The sequence below is a fragment of the Acomys minous genome (assembly GCF_964271855.1).
Source record: "Acomys minous genome assembly, chromosome: 6".
NCBI classification, from domain to species: domain Eukaryota; kingdom Metazoa; phylum Chordata; class Mammalia; order Rodentia; family Muridae; genus Acomys; species Acomys minous.
Window position 1 is genome coordinate 57723134 of NC_140487.1, and position 21370 is coordinate 57744503.

General features: G+C 44.8%; 1 long non-coding RNA gene across 3 annotated transcripts in view; it reads right to left on the reverse strand.

Annotated features, from left to right (window-relative positions):
• Positions 1-21370, reverse strand: part of LOC311599154 — a 139606-nt gene that overhangs the window by 58550 nt on the left and 59686 nt on the right. The window lies entirely within an intron of this gene.

The window sequence follows — 21370 nt, forward strand, 5'->3', positions numbered from 1 at the left end:
GAGTCTGTATGTGGGTATGTGCACACACAGACGCGGTGGATTCCCTGGAGCTGGAGATCGGGTGATTGAGAATTACTACAAACCAAACTCAAGTCCTCCAGAAGAGCAGTGAGTGCTCTTAACCACAGGTTCTCTCTCTAGGCCACAGCCATGTTTCCTTAGCCATCTCTAGTAGACATGAGGAAAACAATGCAAACAAGAAATGTTAGCTGTGATGAGGCTTCCACCGGCCACTAATAGTAATTAGAACTCCACTGAATCTCTAACTCTCTTCAGGACAGGGCCAGTCAGTGATTTAGACTCTGTACACAGACCACACTTTATGGCACAACTATTCAACTGGAGAATAACAGACAGTACAGACGCCATATAAACAAACACAACTGTGTTCTGATAAAGCTTTATTTACAAAAACAAGCAATAAGATGTATTCATTCATGAGTTAACAGTTTGCTGACCCCTGATCTGGTAGACCCACTCAGTCTGTTAATGGCAGGTCGTACCTAAGCAAACACTGATTTCATCTTAGTTTAACAGTGACACCTAACATAGAGGAGATCTTAGCAACTGCCAAGCACTAGGTGAGGCACTTTACACAAATCCTCTCTCTGTCCTACTCAGTTGCCATCACCTTCCTCTTGCAGATGAGAAAACTCAAGTTAAGAGAGGTCATGTGAGTGGCAGAGAGTCAGCCACTCACTAGGGCAGGAGAAAGCCCTTGAACTGGGCAGTAAGAAGATTCATGGTAATAATCTTAAATAACAAGCAAAGATGGAAAAATAACCTGACATTAACAGGCTGCCCAGGGAAGGGCCTGAGCCCTAGATTTCTCCTTGCTCCACACAGATGACTGAGATGGTGTTCTCAGCACCTGTGTAAATGTTTACAAGGCATGTTCTCCACTCTCAGCATGCCCTGAGCAGGCAAGCGTTATTTCGTCCTCATCCTACAAATGCTGTATACGTAGTCACTAAGATTAGGCAAGTGAGTCAAGGCCACGCCACAAGCAATCCTAAACCATCTTCAAGCTCTAGCCTCTCAGTCAGGCAGCTTTCCAACTTCCCACATCGGCCCACAAGGCAAGAACCTGGAACCTGGAAAAGCAGACTACCAAAACCAAAAATGCAACAGCATCGTGTGAATGCAGATCTTGTCATTCTTATTAAAATGAAGGTATTGAAGAAGAAAATCAGAGTCCCCCAAATGTTAAGCGATTCTTATTATGGTGAACTCTGGACAGACTATAGTCAGAAGAGGAAGGAGGAGGAGGAGGGGGGGGAGAGGGAGAAGAAGAAGAAGAAGAAGAAGAAGAAGAAGAAGAAGAAGAAGAAGAAGAAGAAGAAGAAGAAGAAGAAGAAGAAGAAGAAGAAGAAGAAGAAGAAAAGACTGCTGGTAAGCTCATCCCCCAACCCCCACCTCCAAATTTAAATGAGCGTCTCTCAATGCCTTCTCTCCAGAGGTCCCTGAGGTCACATCAAGTCTAAGCCAGAGGAGGAGGGGAGCATGGAGGCTCAATCCGGCCAGTGTCCTCTTCCACCCATGCACACACAATTCTTACTCTTTGTGTAACTTCCCCCAAACTTGATGTACCCCAAACCCAAGGCAAAAAATAAAAAAATTAAAAAGCACAATGCCAAAATGATACCTAAGTTTTTCAACTAGATTCTAACTATTTATGTATTATTTATGCTTGCTTCTATGTTCTTCCAAATACTGAGGCGTCTGTCTTAACTCTGAGTCTAAACAGGGTTGTTGAAACCTGGTCATAAATAACAGAGGACAAAGCCTGTCCCTATAAAAAATGATAAAAGCCCATCATTTCCCCTTAAAGCAGACATGAATATTGTTTACACACACACACACACACACACACACACACACACACACACACACAGTGGGGAGGGGTAATGGGAAACCTTACTTTTTCTAGCTTCCTGGTTGAAGAAAATGTCTAATTTACATGGAAAGCCCACAAATTATAACCATGTCAGACAAGGCAGCAGATGAAGACGGTGATTGATACTCTGAAATTTCCGTCCTGATTTCCCTATGCTCAGAATTAGCCACTCTATAAATCAAACCAACAGGGGAACATCTGATGACAAAACCAAGAGGTCACATCTGCAAAAAGCATCAGAAACAAAGAAACTGGGTTCTTCACTTGGCTCCCAGTAGAAGAGAGCCCCTCCCCCGACACCCACCACCATTTACAACACTGACTTAAAATACCCCATCTTTGCAGAAAATACATTTTTCCATATGTGTTTAAGTATAAGCAATGGTTGCCTTTCCCTCCATTGGTGTATATAGAAACTAAGACCTAGCACTGTGCTCCAGAGAACTAAGACCTAGCACTGTGCTCCAGAGAACCCCACCCCCAAGTGACACCTTGGCTGTTTCTGCTAGGTGTCTACTACTGTCTGTTGATCAGTGTTCTAACACAAAAGAAAAACTCCCTTGTTTTTATTTTTTTCTTACTTTCAGTAGCATACAGAGTATGGATTCAATCTCTCTGGCCTGTAAACTTTGACCTCCACAAATAAGAAAATCCCCGATTTCTGGCCTATTTCCTCTCTCTAAATGGTAACATATCTAAGGCTGTAAGCATAGACCACAGATTTAGGAGTGCTGCCCCAGAGGACTCCCTTGATGGCACAGCCCAGCCAGGGTCTTCTCTCGCCTCCATAAAGCTCAGCACCGAGGAGCTGCGGTCCCAGAGCGCATGTGCCACACCCTTTTCCCTGGAGCAATAGTGGTTTTCCAAACATGAAGCTTTTAGAGCGAAAGGCGTCAGAGGCCACCGCAACTAAATGCCTCATTCACAGACGAGGCATCTGAGCAGTGAAGACCACAACTTCAAGGTCCTGTGCTGTGTGGACAAAGAGCCTAATGGCTGATTCTCGGGCCATGGGGACGCTGTAACACATTCTAGAGGTGGATAAAATAATAATGGTAAAAATAAATAAATAAATAAAGGCACTGCCACCTCCATGTTGGGAAGCTGGTCACTGATGACAAGCAAGATGAGGTGCTGGCAGGTGGCTTCACTGACTAGGACTTACTATATGCCAGCCTACCGTCTCATGCTTTACATATAATCTCATTTAGTTGTATTTCCAGAGCAAGCCTATGGGCCAGAGAAGTGTCTCCCTCAAAGGCTTTGGTTTTTGGATCTGTTAGAGTAAAATAATGCAACACAGGGTTGTAAAAATTAAAGAGATAATGGAAATGTGCAATCGGTAAACTCTGAAGTGCTTTTTAAACATTCTTTACTATTAGTGGGGGTGGATCTAGTCCTTCCAAGGGCATTTAAACAAAATCTCATGGCCAAGTCTGAATTTTGCCCAAAGGTTCAAATGTCCAGGCCTGGAAGTGGGCCCTGTGACCACAGACATAAACTCATCCTTGAGAAATCAGCTTTCGTAAAATATAACAGATGCTTCTAAACAAATCACTGTGAAGGCTGGGGTGGCGAGGGTCTCCTTCTGCCCTCCCAATAAGGCAGGGGTGCAGAGAAAAAAAACTCTGCCAGGCTTTCACTTCACAGATATTTCTAGAACAGCAGAAGTGGATGCCAGCTTCCAGTGTTTGGGGCTTGGGAGCAGGAGGGTGGGGCACTAGAAAGTTCCCAAGCAGAGAAGGTCACGATAACCTCCACAGGTCCCTCCGGCCAGGAAGAGCGTCACAACAGGGCTTGAGTTCCAGCAAACTCGTGTAAGAAGAAAGAGTTTAATTTTACGCTTTTGGTGGCTTTCTTGGCCTTGAGGTGCTTCCTCACCATTTGTCTTTTGAGAACTAATCCCTTGTCTCTTCAAAACAATGAACTGAGATTCCACATTTTCCATTCTCTTCTCCCAGCTCCAACTTCCTGAAAGCGCAGAACAGACCAAGTGAAACAGTTCCTCCCATGAGCCTCTTGGAGCCTCACTGCACTCTCTCCAGAGAGGAAGGCTCCTCACAGGCCTGCACCACCGTGCTGAGAGACGCACGCTTTTCTAGATGAGCTAGCCATGCATTCTACTCCACAGCACTAAGATGGTGGGCACCGCCAGCTGTGTCCCTATCATGAGCCAGTAAAGAGGATGCCACCAGCCCACTCCATCACCTCCTCCCCTCTTCCTTCTCCTCCTTTTCCTCCTCCTCTCCTCCTCCTCTGTCTACTGTCATTGGACCGTACCCCTGTACCCCTTTTATCCAATTATCTCTACATAACTGTCCTTATCATGAACCTCAGGCTTCCTGTTCAGGACTTCATTTCTGAAGCCTCCCCACCCCCTTCCATTCAATGGGTATTAAATACATGTGTGTGCTTTCATCTGGCTGCTCTCTCTTTTGTATGGTGGCTAGAACTCTGACTCTGGGGTTCAGAGCACTTGCTGCTCTTGCAGAGAACCTGGGTTCCATTTGCAGCACCCACGCAGCAGCTCAATACCATCTCGGGGATGACATCTCTCTTCTGACATCTTCTGGCACCAAACACACACACACAGGCAAACCACTCACGCTCGTAAAAGTAGATAAATATTTAATACTATTTTATAGATAAGAAAAAATAATTCTTTTACCTGCTACAGTTTCTGGCACCAATTCAGGAAGAACTGCAATAACACACACACACACACACACACACACACACACACACACACACACACACACACACACACACACCACCCTGGAACAACTAATGAGATGTGCCAAAACTGGTGAATTCTCACCAAGGTACATTTTACTGGGTCACTGTCTACAGTGTCCTGTGGAGAGGAAGGCAAACACTTCACTATGGGCCTTTTTAGATAAGGTGGACAAAATCATTTGTTTGGACAGTGGCCCCCAAGTAAATGTGGTCAGGTCACCCACTCATTTCTGATCCCTCCCTCCCGGTGGTGGCCACTGCTCCTGTGTAAACAGCTTTTGTCGTAAGAACCTCGCCTGGCTTACCACCTGTTAAGAGTTATGTACACTGTTTGTATTTAGGCCATAAAATTTCATTGTAAGTAGCCAAACCCAAGCAACTAGAACGCCAATCAACTTTTGATTTGCTTTTCTACATTTTAGGGTGACAGAGAAAACTTAGGAAGTGCTCCCCTCCACAGAACAGCTAGAAACGCCTGGGATTTCATGTAAATCACTGGTCATTTAGAGAATCTTCTATATTCTAAATATTTGCCTCAAATACCAAATATTTGCAACTCAAATGCTCTGTTTACCAGGATCAATATTAATCATGTTTGGCTTTGTTTATTTGAAGCAAGGTCGTGCATAGCCTGGGCTGGCAGCATACTTGCTACACAGCCGAGGACGCCCGGGAACCCCTGGTTCTCCTTTTTCCCTCTCCCAAGCACTGAGGGTGCAGGCTATATTACCTGTGTTACTTTCTGGCTCACTTTAATGAGTGGGTTTCCAGACTTTGAGGCTTTACAAAAGAGTAAGAAAAAATCAATAGTAGTAATAATTAGGCAAGGAAAACTTTAATTGAATTAGAAAATTAACTCTTGTATTGATTTGCCCAGAATTTCAGACTAAAGGAAAATGGGCTTAGTAGGAAGTTAAATGAAAGAAAAGACAGCTTGGCCTAAGGCTCCTGGGGGGGGGGGGGGTCTCAGTAGCATACGATAAATTAAATTTAATTCTATTTTGAATGTATTTTCCCCAAACGAAGATAGTTCATATGCCTTTACGTTTTTTTAGATTGTTTTGAACAGATTCACTTGCGAGAAGAGCAAAATGAAGAGAGGGTTTAACAGGCACACCCCAGAGGAAACTCGTGCAAAGAGGCTATCGCCGGCCTCACCCAGAGCGCCACCACTTGAGTTGGCAGTCAGCATGGGAGCCCGTGAAAAAGGCAGACATGCAGCTCTTGCTTCCAAATCAGCATGAGATCAAGAGATTTACATCCAGCCAGTTTGATGGGTGCTTGTGAACCCTGGTGGCACTGTGAGATAAATGGAAGCCAGGGAAACACCAAGACCATGCCTTTGACTTTCACTTCTAGCCATACCGCAAGTTGGCCCCCTTCATCATCTTCTTTTTGGTGGCAAGGGTGGATGTGGATGTGGAAGCCAGAAACTAAGATCTTTGGTTTTTCTGTATTGATCGCCAAGTTGTGGTGATGGTGATGATGATGATGATGATGACAATGGTGGTGGTGGTGGTGACGGTGATGGTGGTCGTGGTGGTGGCTGGTGGTGATGATGATGGTGGTCGTGGTGGTTACAGTGGCAGTGGTGGTGATGATGATGATGGTGATAAGATGATGGTGGTGATGATGGTGATGATGATAGTGGTGGTGATGATGATGATGATGATAATGGTGGTGGTGGTGATGGTGATGGTGGTCATGGTGGTTACAGTGACAGTGGTGGTGATGATGATGGTGGTGATAAGATGATGGTGGTGAGGATGGTGATGGTGAGATAAGTTCATTCATTTGGCTATACTGTCTTACCCACAAGAATTCATGGCGCAGGGGATTTATCTGAACCACTCTCCATGAATTAGCACTGCCCCCAAACCACACATTAATAGAGCAATGTGAGAGAGGCTGCAGTTCTCCTTGAGCCTCAAAACAACTTGTTAGAGAGGCAATTTATAGGGAAGAAAACCGAGGCTAGGCGATCACTTAAACATGAGGGAACTGAAGTTCAGAGAACCAGGAAGTGCAAACACTGACTCTTTTTCTGCATCACTGCCATGATCAATTCTTTGGTGTATGTATATGAAGAGAGAGAGAGATGTGATTTTTCTTAGATTAGGAGGAGGGAAATGTCTCAATCAGTCCTACCTCACATATAACAAAAATTGGGTGAGGATCTTTATATGCCTGAAAATAACTTTTATTTTTGAGAAAGGGAGAAAAATAAGGAAGAGTTTTGAGGTAGCTGGGCAAAATGGGGAGTGATGGGGAGGAAGCCTCGTGAACTTGTGGGCCATTTACAAGGTAAGGGTTTGTGACTTGAGAATTGTCTTTACTTTTCCACAGCAGGATGCCAGCTGTCCACCTGGACATCAGCTGAGAGAAGCCTTTGCTGTTGCCCCTGCAGCACTGCTCCAAGCAACAACACTGACCCGCAGACCCCCATGCAAGCACTGAAGCCAGGTGCCCAGCCCCATAGGCCCTGCCACAGCCCGATCATTTCTCACTCCTTACCCTGTCACTAAATTACAATTTAAATTCCATCATTCAAAACTGCCTGATCTTGGGCCAGATGCATATATCACAAAAGGTATTAAAATCTGACCTTTTATATCCCTAATAAGAAATGTCATGAGTCCATCACAGGGTCATAACTCCCTCTTGAATTAGTGCTGAGAAAGATTTGAGCTTCAGTGGGGAATTCTGTGATTCCAGGCAAGCTTTGGGACTCTTCTGGCAACCACTTAAAATTCTGAATTCTATAGTGGGGGAAACAAGGCTTTTGTGTTTCAGAGCAAAAGCCACAATGAACATGTAAACAGCAGTGTACTGCATGCAAAAAAAAGCAAAAATGACTACATTGATGGATCTCTCAGAAGCCAGCCCCAAAATTACTGGAAACTCACAAAATTAATAACATTCCAATGAAGGCCCTAAAACCCCAAACAATTATCCACTGGTTCTTTTTCTGGCTAAGATTTACATCAAGTGCCAGCTCAGTGTAGACACCACAGAAACCCTGCCAAGAAGGCTGTGGGGCCCGGTGGATCACAGCTAGTTTGGGAATATTTATCACATTAACTGAGTAATTAGGCCTTTGTCGGTGGGCAAAGAAGCAGGCGGCCGCATCCATCTTGGTATTCCCGGTGTTTTCGTTCCACAGCACACTGTAACGCACCCCTCAGCCCTCGGGCGATGAGCTCTGCCTTCACAAATAAAGAGAGACCTGAGCCCTTCCTGAGGATGGTTCAGACAAATAAGAAAGAAAATACCAGGAAGGGACCAGAAAAGGAAACATTCAGAGCCAGCTGTGCCGAGCCACAGTGGAAGGAGGGTTCTAACGGAGAACTGCATACTGAGAAGCCTCTACCGTCATATTCATGAAAGCTGAGCCAGTGTCCAAAGAGAAGCTATGACAAAGCAGAATGGCGTTCTCAGCATTCACTTGTGTTTCCTTCTTTCTTTCTTTCTTTTTTTTTCCCCCCCAAGACAGGGTTTCTCTGTGTAGCCTTGGCTGTCCTGGACTCACTTTGTAGACCAGGCTGGCCTCGAACTCACAGAGATCCACTTGCCTCTGCCTCCCGAGTGCTGGGATTAAAGGCATGCACCACCACGCCCGGCTATTGACACCCAATCTTATGTGCATATATTTGACCTATGCCTTAAATAGACAAGACGGGACATATACACCATTAGGAAATATAATCCTCTTCTCTCTGCCACAGTAAGAGGCAGTGAGGCCCTGGAATAGGCATGCTTCTCACCCTTCACTGTGCTGGCAAATCACCCGAGAAGTGTTTTAAATACGAATGCGAGGATACTGACCTCAGCCATTTTTATTTAACTAATCTGTAATTAGACCAGGGCATGACCCATTTTATTTGTGAAGTCTCCCCCAGCCGAGTCTACTGCGCAGCCAGTGCTGGGAATCTGGAGGTAAAACCAGGCAGATGCAGACATTCCGAATTATCCTTGAATGCTAGTATCAGAACTTTACGAGAATGCCAGCTGTGCTGTGGCTCACAGGCTGGGGGACTTAAGTTTCCCCACATCCATCGTAAAAGAGAAACAATAGGAAAACATCAGCTTCAACGTAACTGCTGCCATCCTTCAGGAATTCCACTTATCAGAAAGACAAACGCAGGAATTCCATGGACACCACTCAGTGCTCTGGTTGGGCCCCTGGAAACTGGAAAGGAAGAGTCTTGTGAAGTCACTGAGGAGCTCACAGCTTACACACGCCACCTTTTGGATCTTAAAAAAAAAAAATGGAGCCAGGAACAACTGATGGTCTCAGCACCATGATGGCTTCTGGGGTACTTTAGTAAAGAAAGCAGAAGATCCTCTCAGTTTGAAGACGGCTTCCAAGGCTGGCAAGATGGCTCGGTGGGTAAAAGGCTTGCCGCCAAGCTTTACAACCTGAGAGTGCGGTCCCCAGGAGCCCCATGATGGAAGGAGAAAACTGACTCTTGGAAGTTGTCATCTGACCTTCAAATTAGTGCCATGATACCCATGCTTACAGGCGCGCGCGCGCACACACACACACACACACACACACACACACACACACTCTCTCTCTCTCTCTCTCTCAGAAAACAAAATAAATGATGTTTTAGAGTTTTCTATTTTTTTAAGATTATAATTACATTATTTTCTCATTCCTTTTTCTCCCTCCAAACTCTCCCACATAACGCCACCCCCTTGCTCTCTTTCAAATTCGTGGCCTCTTTTCTCTTCCATTGTTGATAGGTGAGTATATAGACAGCTATTATATAGAAAATATCTCTATATATTTATTACATATAAATATCTATACACATGTATGTTTTCCCTAAATATATAAATGTAACCTGCTTAGTCTGTATAATGTACCTCGTATGCATGTTTTCAGGCATGGCCGTTTGGTATTGAACAGCTAATTGCTGAGCTCTTCCTGGAGAAGACTATTTCTCCCCTCTCAGTATTCCTGAGCTGCCTGTAGCTCTTTGTTTAGAGTGGAGGCCTCTAGAGCTTTGCCCCTTCCATACTAACATGTATTCACATCTGAAGATTTAGAGCTAGGAACCTCATATAAGAGAGAACACGAGATGCTTGCCTTTCGGGGTCTAAGTTACTTCATACAATATGGTCTCTCCTAGTGCCATCACTTGCATGACATTTTCATGATGTCATGATTCTTTACAGCTGAATCATATTTCATAATGTACATTTGCCACATTTTCATTATCCAGGGTCACCCAGTAGTTCCTGACTTTGAAGGCTTGAAAGGGTCATGGGGAGAAGTCATTGGTGAAGGTACAGTAAAACTCCAGGATTGAAAAAAGTTAAGGCTTAGCACCATGTGGCAGGGACGGAGTCTCTGATGAGAGGCCAAGAGAGGCTCTGTCCCTGCAGCCCATTCGCAGCAGGAGACCTCAGCTTTTTGGAGACCCTTGTACCGTGGGACAACCTCCAGAACAATAGCCAAGATGGCATGGAGCCAGCCTAAGCCTCCCAGACAAGCTGTGTGCGCCGTCTATGGTAGAGTCAGAGAAGTTCAACTGCCCGAGCTTTTCGGATCCCAGAAGATGATGATAGCAGACATTGGGCACTGAGTTATTTATATGGTTTGGTTTTGCTTTGTTCAGACTGTAACTGTGCCCTGGTTCCTCCCTCCTAGAGTAAAAAAGCATTGTTGTTGTTGTTGTTGTTGTTGTTGTTATTGTTGTAAAAGGAGCCCAAACCTGAGAGACCTTGGATTTTTAGAGAAATTGGATCTTTTACAGAAACATTGAATAATATTTTGGATGTTTTAAAGAGATTGGACTTTTGGAGTATTTGAAGTTTTAAGGACTGTGGGACCTTAAAGTTATCTGTGCTATATATTACAATATTAATAAGAAAGCTTCAGGACAAACAGAGAAAAGGGTCTAGTTGAGTAGTGATGTGTTTGCGGATCAAATCGACAAGAGCTCGCTTACGCTGGCTAGTTTTACGTCAACATGATACAAGCCAGAACCATCTGGGAAGAGGGTATCCCAACTGAGAAAGTGCTCCCACTTAATTAATTAGTGATAGGTGTGTGAGTGTCCAATTCTTTGTGGGTGGTGTCACCTCTGGGCAGGTGGTCTTGGGGTGTATAAGAAGCAGGTTTGTCTTTTCCTCCAGCGCGCCACCAACAGTCCAGTTGCCGTTATGAGTTACAGCCCCATCTGGTGTTACCGGTATTGTAAGAACAAGCCATATCCAAAGTCTCACTTCTGCAGGGGTGTCCCTGATGCTAAAATCCGCATCTTTGACTTGGGATGAAAGAAGGCAAAAGTTGATGAGTTCCCACTTTGTGGCCACATGGTGTCAGATGAATATGAACAACTCTCCTCTGAAGCACTTGAGGCTGCCTGTATTTGTTTTTTGAGACAGGGTCTCTCTGTGTAGCTTTGGCTGTCCTGGACTTGCTTTGTAGACCAGGCTGGTCTCGAACTCACAGCAATCCGCCTACCTCTACCTCCCGAGTGCTGGGATTAAAGGCGTGTGCTACCACGCCTGGCTGCAGCAGTCTCAGTAGTTGCTGAGAGAGTAAGAATAAATGTTCATAGCTACCATATGACCTCCTACTCAGAAACTGTATTACCTGCTACTACCTAAGAAGCCACCCTAAGGAAAGAGACTTGAAAACACTTGCAATGCATTGCTTTCTCTTGTAGTCTGTGGGGTGCCTGGCTCCACTGCCTGCTCCTCCCTAGTTCTCTTACACGCTTATGGTCAGACAGCAGCTACAGTTATTGAAAGCCTTGTTTGCACGCTTGTTTCTTTGTATGCTTGTTTCAGAGGCAAAGCAATAATGAGTGGATCAACAGCTTTCATCAAGAGAAGACTTTTGGGCTGGAGAGATGGCTCAGAGGTTAAGAGCACTGACTGCTCTTCAGAAGGTCATGAGTTCAGTTCCCAGCACTGACATGTTGGCTCACAACCATCTATAATGAGATTTGTATACATAATAAGTAAATAAATCTTTTTTTTTTAAAGAGATGGCTTTTGTGTTTTAGACTGGACATCCAAGATGGCATTCCGGTTGTCCAGTTAATTCCTGCCATTGTCTAAAAGCTCAGCTAAAGCGGTCAACTGCAGGACCCAGGAGATTTCCCTCTGTGCCTAGATTCTGAGAGAAAAAAGACACGGCAGAAAGTAGAAGCCACCAGTCTCTGACATACACCTCTTAGACCATATTCCTTTGATCTTTGAAGACACAACAGCAGTCCAAATTCAAGGAGGAGCAGCATAGGCCCTATAATTAAAAGGACCAACTTTGGAGAAAAACAAATTGTACATACAGCCATTTTGGTTTATCCCCAAAATTTCTGAATGCGTTAGTCAGTCGGCCCTTCTTATTCACTCACTGCTTATTCAAGCTTTAGAAACATTTTCCCACAGTTCCTTGGCAGCAGCCTCAAAACCACAGAGATCTCTGGCAACATGTGCCTTAGAAAAATGTTTGCCAGCAATCAGGATAAACTTGCACTAAGCGTTTCTCTCCACGCTGTTTCCTTTGAAACTGAAAGAGTATTTGTGCAAAAGCAGGTGAGTAGGGTAAGACACAGTTTGTGTACGGAGAAGCAGGTCAAGGCCACACACATGTAAGGGTCGGGCTCATAGCCTGGGTTTTATAGCCTCTACAGAATTTTACCACAAATCGTGATTGCTGGACATCTGCCAGTGTCCCCCACGGTCCATAATGATCCAGCACCCAACAGTCTCTGCATTGCTAATGTCCATGGGACTCAGAAATCAATATCTAATCACACTTAGCTGGAGTCCAGGATTCTGTGCACTCAGCATCAGACCGTTTGGTCGCTGGGTATATAAAAGTTAGCATAAGAAGCAGAGCGTTCGTCAGAATGAATCACATTAAAAATATTACGAGCGTGGTACAAATCATTGTGGCTGACATTTATCGAGCGCTCACTCCGTGAGGGACCCAGCCTGCCAGGAATTTCAACATGATGCAGAGGAAACAAAAAAATATTGGTTTTGACCTCAGAAGCTAATGTTAGCCTCATACTACATGCACGCACACACACACACACACACACACACACACACACATGTGCAAGAGAGAAAGGAAGTACCCCTCACTCTTTGTTTGTTTGTTTGTTTAAATTACTTTTTGAAATATCTTCATCAGTGTTAAAAACTGATCATGTGTCAGGCATGTCAACTACACATGTTTTCCTGGTGGGCAGGTCTCCTGGCTTCTAGTCTCTTTCTATAAAAAGTATATTTGAGGGATCAAATAGGTCTTGTAAAAGCAGTTATGGACCACAAGTGGACAGATCTCTATAGGATCCTATGCTGCTTAATTCACAGAGACTTTTCAACTAAACCCATGGCAGTGAGGATGTCCCCTCGCCTTACCTATTGTCACAGCTGGGCTCTTGTGCCACTTCCGAGGGGAAAGGCGTCTCCGACATCCATGTGCACCCAAGTCTGGTGGTTAATCTTCACTATCAACTTCCTTGGATTGAGGAACTCACTAGGAGAAGGATAAAGCACACCTCTGGGCCCTGACTAAATCCTGAGGGTGCTGCTCTAATCAATGGCTTGATCCCTTAATGGATTCCAAATCTGAAGAGACTATGTGTGATAGGGAGATGTAACAATGCAAGGTGCTTCCTGGCTGGAGGGAGCAGGTGCCTAAAGCTTGCCTCTGAGGGTTTACCTTGCCTGTCCCTTTATTCTCTTCTCCTGGCTGCTGTGAGCCAAGGCCTTTGTCACTTGTGCCCAGCACTTTGATATCTTCCTTGCCTGGTATCCACAGCAATTGATGTGTCCCACCTTGGACTAAAACTTCTGAAACCAAATGAATGCAGTCTTGAACCCATCTTCCTTAGGTTATTTACAACATATATGTTGTCACAATGGCACAATCTATCAGACCGGAGCCACTCAAATTATAGTAGCGATGTATGCTACCATGCTGTGTATTTCCCACTGGCCTTTCCTATTATTTACTTGCGTGTCACCTGGGGTCGTCTGATCCCTTCAGATCTGGTAAGCCGGTTCCCCTTTCATGTCTTACTCTGTACAAGTCCTGCTCACAATCTCTAGTTCCTGTGGGCACTTAAGTTCTTATGGTCATTTCTTGATGATTTGGCTGTGAGCCTAGCCTTTGATGGCCGAACCATTTCTCCAGCCCATCTGATAATCTGACTTTCTTGCCTTTACTTAATTTTTGTTCATTTTAAGCTGTTTTTCCCACTGCATTCTCAACCCAGTCCTACTCCAACACTGATTGCAAGCAAGAGGAAAGCAAAGCTCTTGTATTTGAGAAAAGCTTTACTGAGGGACCTAAGTTGAGAATTGTATTACTATACTCTAAGTGAATTTAAATTATTTACTGCACACCACTAGTCCTGGTGATCTCACTGTGTCCCCTCCCACTATAACCCTTTGCCTTCTTCCTGGTTGCTCCTATTTCCCTGCACTGCCTCCCTCCTTAACTGCCTCCATATAGTTTATGAAGAGCAATTTGACTCTATACTCTCTATTCCCCACTATGTCTCACTGGCTTTCATAATGTCACAAAGCAATCAGTCTGCCCTACTGTCAAAAGAAAGCTTAGCAGGTTTCCAGCTTTCCTGTAAGGAGACTCGCCTCCTTGGATGTGCACACCCTTAAAGTTTTTCCTCCATTAGTAAGCACCATCTCCCTTGACCTAGGAACTGAGAAGGAAAGCAAGCCTGTCTATGGCGGTTCTACAGAGGAGGCAGCTAAAAACCCAGGAAGATAACAGCTCCTCCCATGACCACTGATGAGAGGCACGGCCAGGGCTAAAACACAGGTTTCCAACACCCCATCTATTATTCTCTCTACCGCATCACTTTTTCTGACGGGGCCAAACCACAGAGGGCATTTGACATGGACAAAAAACAACATGTCTTTCACTTTCTGGGCACGAACTTTGTCAGTCAAAATCCTGTCACTACAATGTCCTTGGCGACTTCTCAAAACTCATCTAAAAGTATCTAAAAAGGGTTCTCTAAACTAATCAATAGAAGCCTTAGACAACACTTAATCAATTTGAGACTACTGAATCGTGCATTAGAATTATTCATCGTTAATATTCAAGCCTTCGGAACTGCGGAAGAAGTGTAGGGACGTGAGAATCCTCTTTTTACAGTACAGTCTAGAGCTGGCTGTCATGGTGCAGACTTCAAGTGTAATCTGTTCTTGCTCCAGTCCTGCTTTTAAAATTATTTTCATTTATTCTCTGAAAATCTTGTACATGTAACATATTCTGACCATATCCATCTTCATCACCCTCCTCAAAAATCCACCTAGCACCTCTACTCTGTGTCCCCCCCCAACTTCCTGGTCTCCTGTTTGTTGTTCCTGTTTAACACTGTGAGTCCAATTAGTACTGTCCACACACGAGTGTGGCAGCACCCACCGAAGCATGAGCACCCACTAACGCCATGTCCCCAAATGAGAGCGGCTCTCTGTGCTGGTTGCTTTCTCAACGTGATCCATACTGAGATCACCTAGGAAAACAACATCAGCTAAGCAACTGCCTCCACCAGATTGACCTCTGGGCACATCTGGGAGGTGGTTTTTTCTTGATTGGTGATTGATGTGGCAGGACCCCGCCCACTGTAGGGGATGCCTCTCCTGGGCATGTTAGTCCTGAACTGTGTAAGAAAGAATGCTGAGCAAGCCATGAGGAGCAAGCCAGTAAGTAAGTAGCGTTCCTCCTCCGCAGGCAAGGGCTCTGGTTCCTGCCTCTGGGTTTACACTTTTCTTGGTTTATTCCAATGGTGGGCTGTGATTGGGATTTGTAAGCCAAATAACCCCTTTCCTCTTCGAGTTGCTTTTGCTCAGAGTACATGTGTATTACAGCAATAGGAAACAAACTAGGGCTGTTTCCCTCCCTTAGCGATCATCCGCCATCGGTATAACTCTTCAGTCAAGAGAACAAGAATACTATGCATTGCTTACTGGCTTGATATTGTACCGGCTTTGTGCAGGTAACTAACTATATTTGCCATGAGTTGGTATGTACAACAGCCGTGTCATGCCCAACTCCTGTCCACCAGCTCTGACATTCACTCCATCTACTCCTCTGAGATGTTCCCTGAGCCTTGGATGGGGGAGGTTGATATAGATGAGCCATCAACAGATGCATACTCACAGTTACTTATACTGGGCATTGGAAAGTTATGAATTAGCCACTACCTACTGCAGGGGTGGGGGGGGTGGGGGGTGGGGGGTGGGGGGTGAGGCCAGGAACGAAGCTTCTCTGACCGAAGTTGAGAACAACACAACTCTATGGTTATAAACACATATATTTTGAAGGCATTTTGATATGACCATTTAGTATAGCAATAACAGGTTCTCAGGCTGGAGAGATGGCTCAGAGGTTAAGAGCACTCCCTGCTCTTCCAAAGGTCCTGAGTTCAATTCCCAGCAATCATATGGTGGCCCCTAACCATCTATAATGAGATCTGGTGCCCTCTTCTGGCCGCAGGAGTATATTCAGATAAATAAATAAATATTTTTTTAAAAGCCAGTGCTTAAAAATAGTAATAATAATAATAGGTTCTCTCTCAGGGCCTATGATCTTCCCAAACACAAGCTTTTGACCAGGGTCTCAGTTCTAGGCATGAAATCCTTCCTGTGGAACAGCCTTCATATTCAGGTGAAAGGCAGTTGGTTGTCCCCATAACCACTACTGCACAAGCATATGCATCTTGTCAAGCAGATGAATATTGTAGCATGCAGGGTCCAGTAAGATCATTAACGCCTTGTGTCCCCCAGAAACCTACAGAGGAGTTTCTGGTGCTGTGTAAGCTAGCCAGTAAGGAAAGAGCATCCTGGTCAGTTAAGGTTGATTTCTCTGTATCTTGCATCCTAGTTATGGTGGGCAACCAAAAGCAATGCCAACAGTCTGTGCTGCTTAGGGTGTCTGTGGGGCCTTCCTGACCAGCTCTTCCTAAGGAGTTATCCCATGGTTAACACTGATATTTTCATTTAATGATCCATGTCTTCTGGGAGCAATACTTTCTTCCCATGAAGGCTTTTTTGTTGTTGTTGTTCAAACTCCTTTTTTAAAAATATTTTTTATTTTTAATTAGCTTACAAACTAGTAGATTTCCACATGTTTTCTTAATGCATCCTTAGTTGTAGTTAATCTATCCCTAACTCCTTCCTTTTCCCTATCTCCCTCCCTCATCTTTACTTATACTTTGGCCAGGAGTGTCCCCTACCCCATTCTTTCACATGACCTGTATAAATGAAGAGTGTATTATAAAGCTATATGGAAATATATTGTCTCACAACCCATGGGAAAAAATATATATATATATAACCAGAAGAAATAACAGTGTCTACTTTAACTCGAAATTCACAGAGCAGATTATAGAACTAAAACAAAAAAGTGAAGGGCTGCGTGAAAAACTGAGGATAGTTAGACCAACTTTTAGCAAACCCACGCAAAATACACATTGCTTAATTGCAAGTATAATACAGAGAAGGGTTTGGATGCATACACTGAGGATTTGGAAGCTACTTTCCTGACCTTTCACTTTAAATAAGTTTTCACTGAGAAAAACAAAAGGCACCCTGAAAATTCAGGGACTGACCTAACATGATTAACTAGGCCTTGATAGTCTCCTAGTTACCACAAACAGCTTCACAGAAAATTAGACAATTCCACTTTGTATGACTGTTACAAGATCAAATATAACCATTAAACAGATCTCACACACACACACACACACACACACACACAGAACTACCCCTTTGCAGTTTGCAGTTAATGGGGGACTGCAGCTTTTCCCCTGCTTACAGCTTTGGTTTTGTTGCTCTCCCTGAAGAGGTTGGCTGAGGTATCCAAGTATAGGAACATCCCTGCTTTCCAGAAAGCATCCGCTCCATCCTTCAATCCAGTCAAGCTGACACCCAAAATCAACCATCCGTCTGAGTAGGATAGTTGGGTCACGTGGCCCTTTGCTTCCAGATAGTCATATTTTGATTTCATGAAAACCTCATGACATTAGTACAATCTATGAGTTAGTGTAAATGTTGACCGTACAGTCGTCCGCCAGCCTCATAAAAGGTGTTCAATCTCGCCAGCCCAAATTGTATGCCTTTATGGTCTCTCCATCTTACGTGCCAATGCTCTATTTTTCACATGCAAATAGCTCTTTACTTTTTTTCATGTTGAATATAAATTAACATCCCAACTGCCATTTGAGGATTCCTGGCAAAGTAGAGCGCCACCTGTTCTTGGCTCCTCCCACCCTCAATTAGATTTTAAACAGTTTCTCATCTAATTGGATTTGCCTTATTTCTTTCTTTCTTTCTATAGCCTTATCTTATAAAATAATCATTGAACGTGCTAAGGTGGTTGGTGCCTCCGATGACATCAGCAGGCTCTTCCCTTGCTGAGATGAGGTGGATCAGCAAGAGGAAGAAGGTCTGTTTTACAGTCTCCAGAGCCTCAAGCCAGAGGTCAAACAACACCTGTTGCACCTGAGGACAGGATAAGAAGATGGAGTGGCTGTCCCTTAGTGAGATTTGTGCTTACAGGCCCTGAAGCCCTCTCCTGATGTAATTGCTTACAGAACCTTTCTGCCAAGCCTGGCTACTTTCTGAGTTTTAATTCAGGAATTTTATTATTTTCTTTATCCCTCCCTCTAGCTTTCCCTAGCCAAAGTCCTAAGCCCTCTTGCCTGGCCAGGGTCCCCTGCCTCCCACCCCACAGGGTCCCCCCCTCCCCCACCACCTGTGTGTGTGTGTGTGTGTGTGTGTGTGTGTGTGTGTGTGTGCATGCATGTGTTTGTGTCTCTCCCTTCCTCCCCAACCTCTAACCCACGAAGCTTAACATTTCTGGTTCCTGTCTCTCTCCTGGCAGCTGCTGCAATCTCTGGCTTGCCTGTCCTGGTTGCTTGGCTGGTTTTCAGGTTTAGGTTTCCTTTTTTCCCTCAATCTCTAATAAAATTTCTCTTCCTTATAAGTCAGTTTTAAAGTTCCTTTATCTGTGATACTAAGGAAGTGTAAAAGGGGAGCTTGTGATCCCTGGTCAAAGAGAGGCTGGCTTCCTGACCTCCGTTACAGACTGGAGCCTGGTGTCCAGCACCCAACATGGCAAAATAAGAGGCCAACAGCACTCCCCTGTAGTTCCTTGCCTTCCTGGAGCCTTTGTGAGCAAGTTCACTGGGTCTCTGTTGTCCTCACTCCAAGCCCCCACAAGATCGCACTGTGCTCCTCCTGAAGCCAGAGGTGGCAACTTGGATCATACACAAACGATGCCCTGGAGCTGGCTTGCACCAATGTATCTTCTATATTTAGCTGACATTTAAGTGAGCAAATTAAAATATTCCAACAACTACTATTTTTTTTTTTTTGCTTATGCTTTTAATGACTTATGCTTTGTTTTGTTATATTTAAGATGGCAGCTGTCCTCTTAGAGGAGCTAGACTCAGGTAGTAAGACCTGTGCCAGTCAAAGACAGGATGCCAGCCTTCCCAGCTCTGGTTGACACTAAGGCAACAGAGCTCTGAGAATTTTTCTCACAAAATAGCTGATAGGGAAACTCTGGATTCATCTCCCGCCTCCCACACTAACCCCATCTGTACTTTTCTGTTGCTGTGACGAAAATATCATGAGCAGAAGCAACTTACAGAAGAAAGCCGGTTCGGGCTTACGGTTCCAGACACTAGAGGGGTCTGTACGGTAGAGACGGGATGACTGCAGGGGCAAGAACTTGGCTGATCCCGTTTCATCTGTACACAGGAAGCAGAGGGAGGACCGGAAGTGGGGTGGGGCTACAAACTCCCAAAGCCCGTCTCAGCGTCCTACGTTCTCCAGCAGGACTTCCCGTGTCTTAAAAGTTCCATTACTTCTCCAAACAGCGCCACCACCCGGCCGCCAACTGTGGAATACATGAGCCTATGAGGGACTTCCTCATTAAAATCACAACGGCAGCCCTGGGCCCACTCTCAACGGTGAGCATAGATGGTCGGGAGAGATGAAGCAGTTTCCAAAATGTACTCAGCACCCTGGAGAATCAGACGGAATGGGTAAACAATCACCTGCTATCTCCTTACGATCACCCAGTGTCACAGACCGTCTTTCTCACCATCACTACGCATCCCAAAACACGCATTGTGCACTTGCTGTATCCCACCAGCGGTTCTAGGTCAGCGCATTTCAAACGTGTGGTCCTCCCATCAGCTGCATCTGCAACAGCTAGGACCTGTGCTTACTGGAGATGTGAGTTTTAGCCTTTATCCAGACCTGCCTAACCAGAACCCGAGGGAAAGCCTGCCAGTCTGCATTTTAACAAGCCCCCAGGTGATTTTCAATGTATGCTAAGGTCTGAGTCACCATCCTAAGCTTCTTAAGAGAACATATACCTTATCCTCGGCCGCTAGGTTCTCTGGAGCAGTAGAACAGACAGAGAAGTTTAAAAGGAGGGAGTAGGGGAGGTCATTATAATAAAATGAATTAAGAAAGGTGGGCTGGAGAGATGGCTCAGAGGTTAAGAGCACCGCCTGCTCTTCCAGAAGCCCTGAGTTCAATTCCAGACAACCACGTGGTGGCTCACAACCATCTATAATGTGATCTGATGGTCCCTTCTGGCATGCAGGCATACATGCAGACAGAACACTGTATACATAATAAATAAATAAATAAATAAATAAATAAACCTTTAAGAACAGAAAGGAAAAGTAAAGGGAGCTAAGCAGTGGCCCACAAAGATGTCAACTGATTTAAGTTCGGCTTTGTGAAGAACTGTGAAGGAAGGATCTAACTGGATGTGGAATCTCAGGCAGCCGCTCTAGGAGCCCAAGGTCTGTGTCCAGGGAACAACATCAAAAATGCTAAACCAGTGTCTTGTCCAGATAGAAGCTCTAAAAGCCCTCTTCATGTTTGGTGACTCTACCCCCACTGCCCGAGCAGGTTATGAATCAAACTGGGAACCAACCAAGTATTCAGAAGACTGAAAAGGATGAATTGAGGAGGCTGTGGCAGTTGACTTTCCAGGATGAAAGGTGGCACTTATCCTCTGTGTGGACAGAAGATGAACACTTGAGAGTGCCTCTTTGTTCAAAACGAGCCTCACACCGTCCTCTGAAGAAAACGCAATGAGCAGCCCCATCTTCCAGAGACTACCGGAACCCTGCCTGAAATCCTCGCTGAAGAATCGCTCTGTGCAAATCCCCTTCCTTCCAGGAGACCCCTGCAAACTACAGCAGATTTGTCCTTGCCAAAGCTTACTACCTAAGAACCACTTCTCACTAAGGGAGGCATCTTAGGCTCATCAACAATCCTGTGAACAACTTCATTCAAAAAAAAAAAAGAAAACTAAAGAAACCCAGGAAGACCACTGTGGAGTCAACTATGCCCTGCCTCCAACAGCACAGAGAGACAAGATGAAGTCCACGCACTCAGGAGTTCAGAATGTGACCTGCTTTGGGTGCAGGTGTAGTTACGATGGTGACAGGGGGAGAACTTGAACACAGACAGGCACAGAGGTAGATGCTATGTGAAGGTGAGGGTAGGCATCAGGGTGATGCCTACAAAGCGACCAGTACCAAAGAGAGCCAGAAAGCCACAGGACCTAAGCAACAGACTAGACAAATTCTCCGGCACAAGTCTCAGAAGGACAGCGTTCTACCATCACCGGATCTTTAAACTTGGAGCTTCCAGAACTAAGACCCTAAATGTTTGTTGTTTGGGCCACTTGGTTTGTGGAAC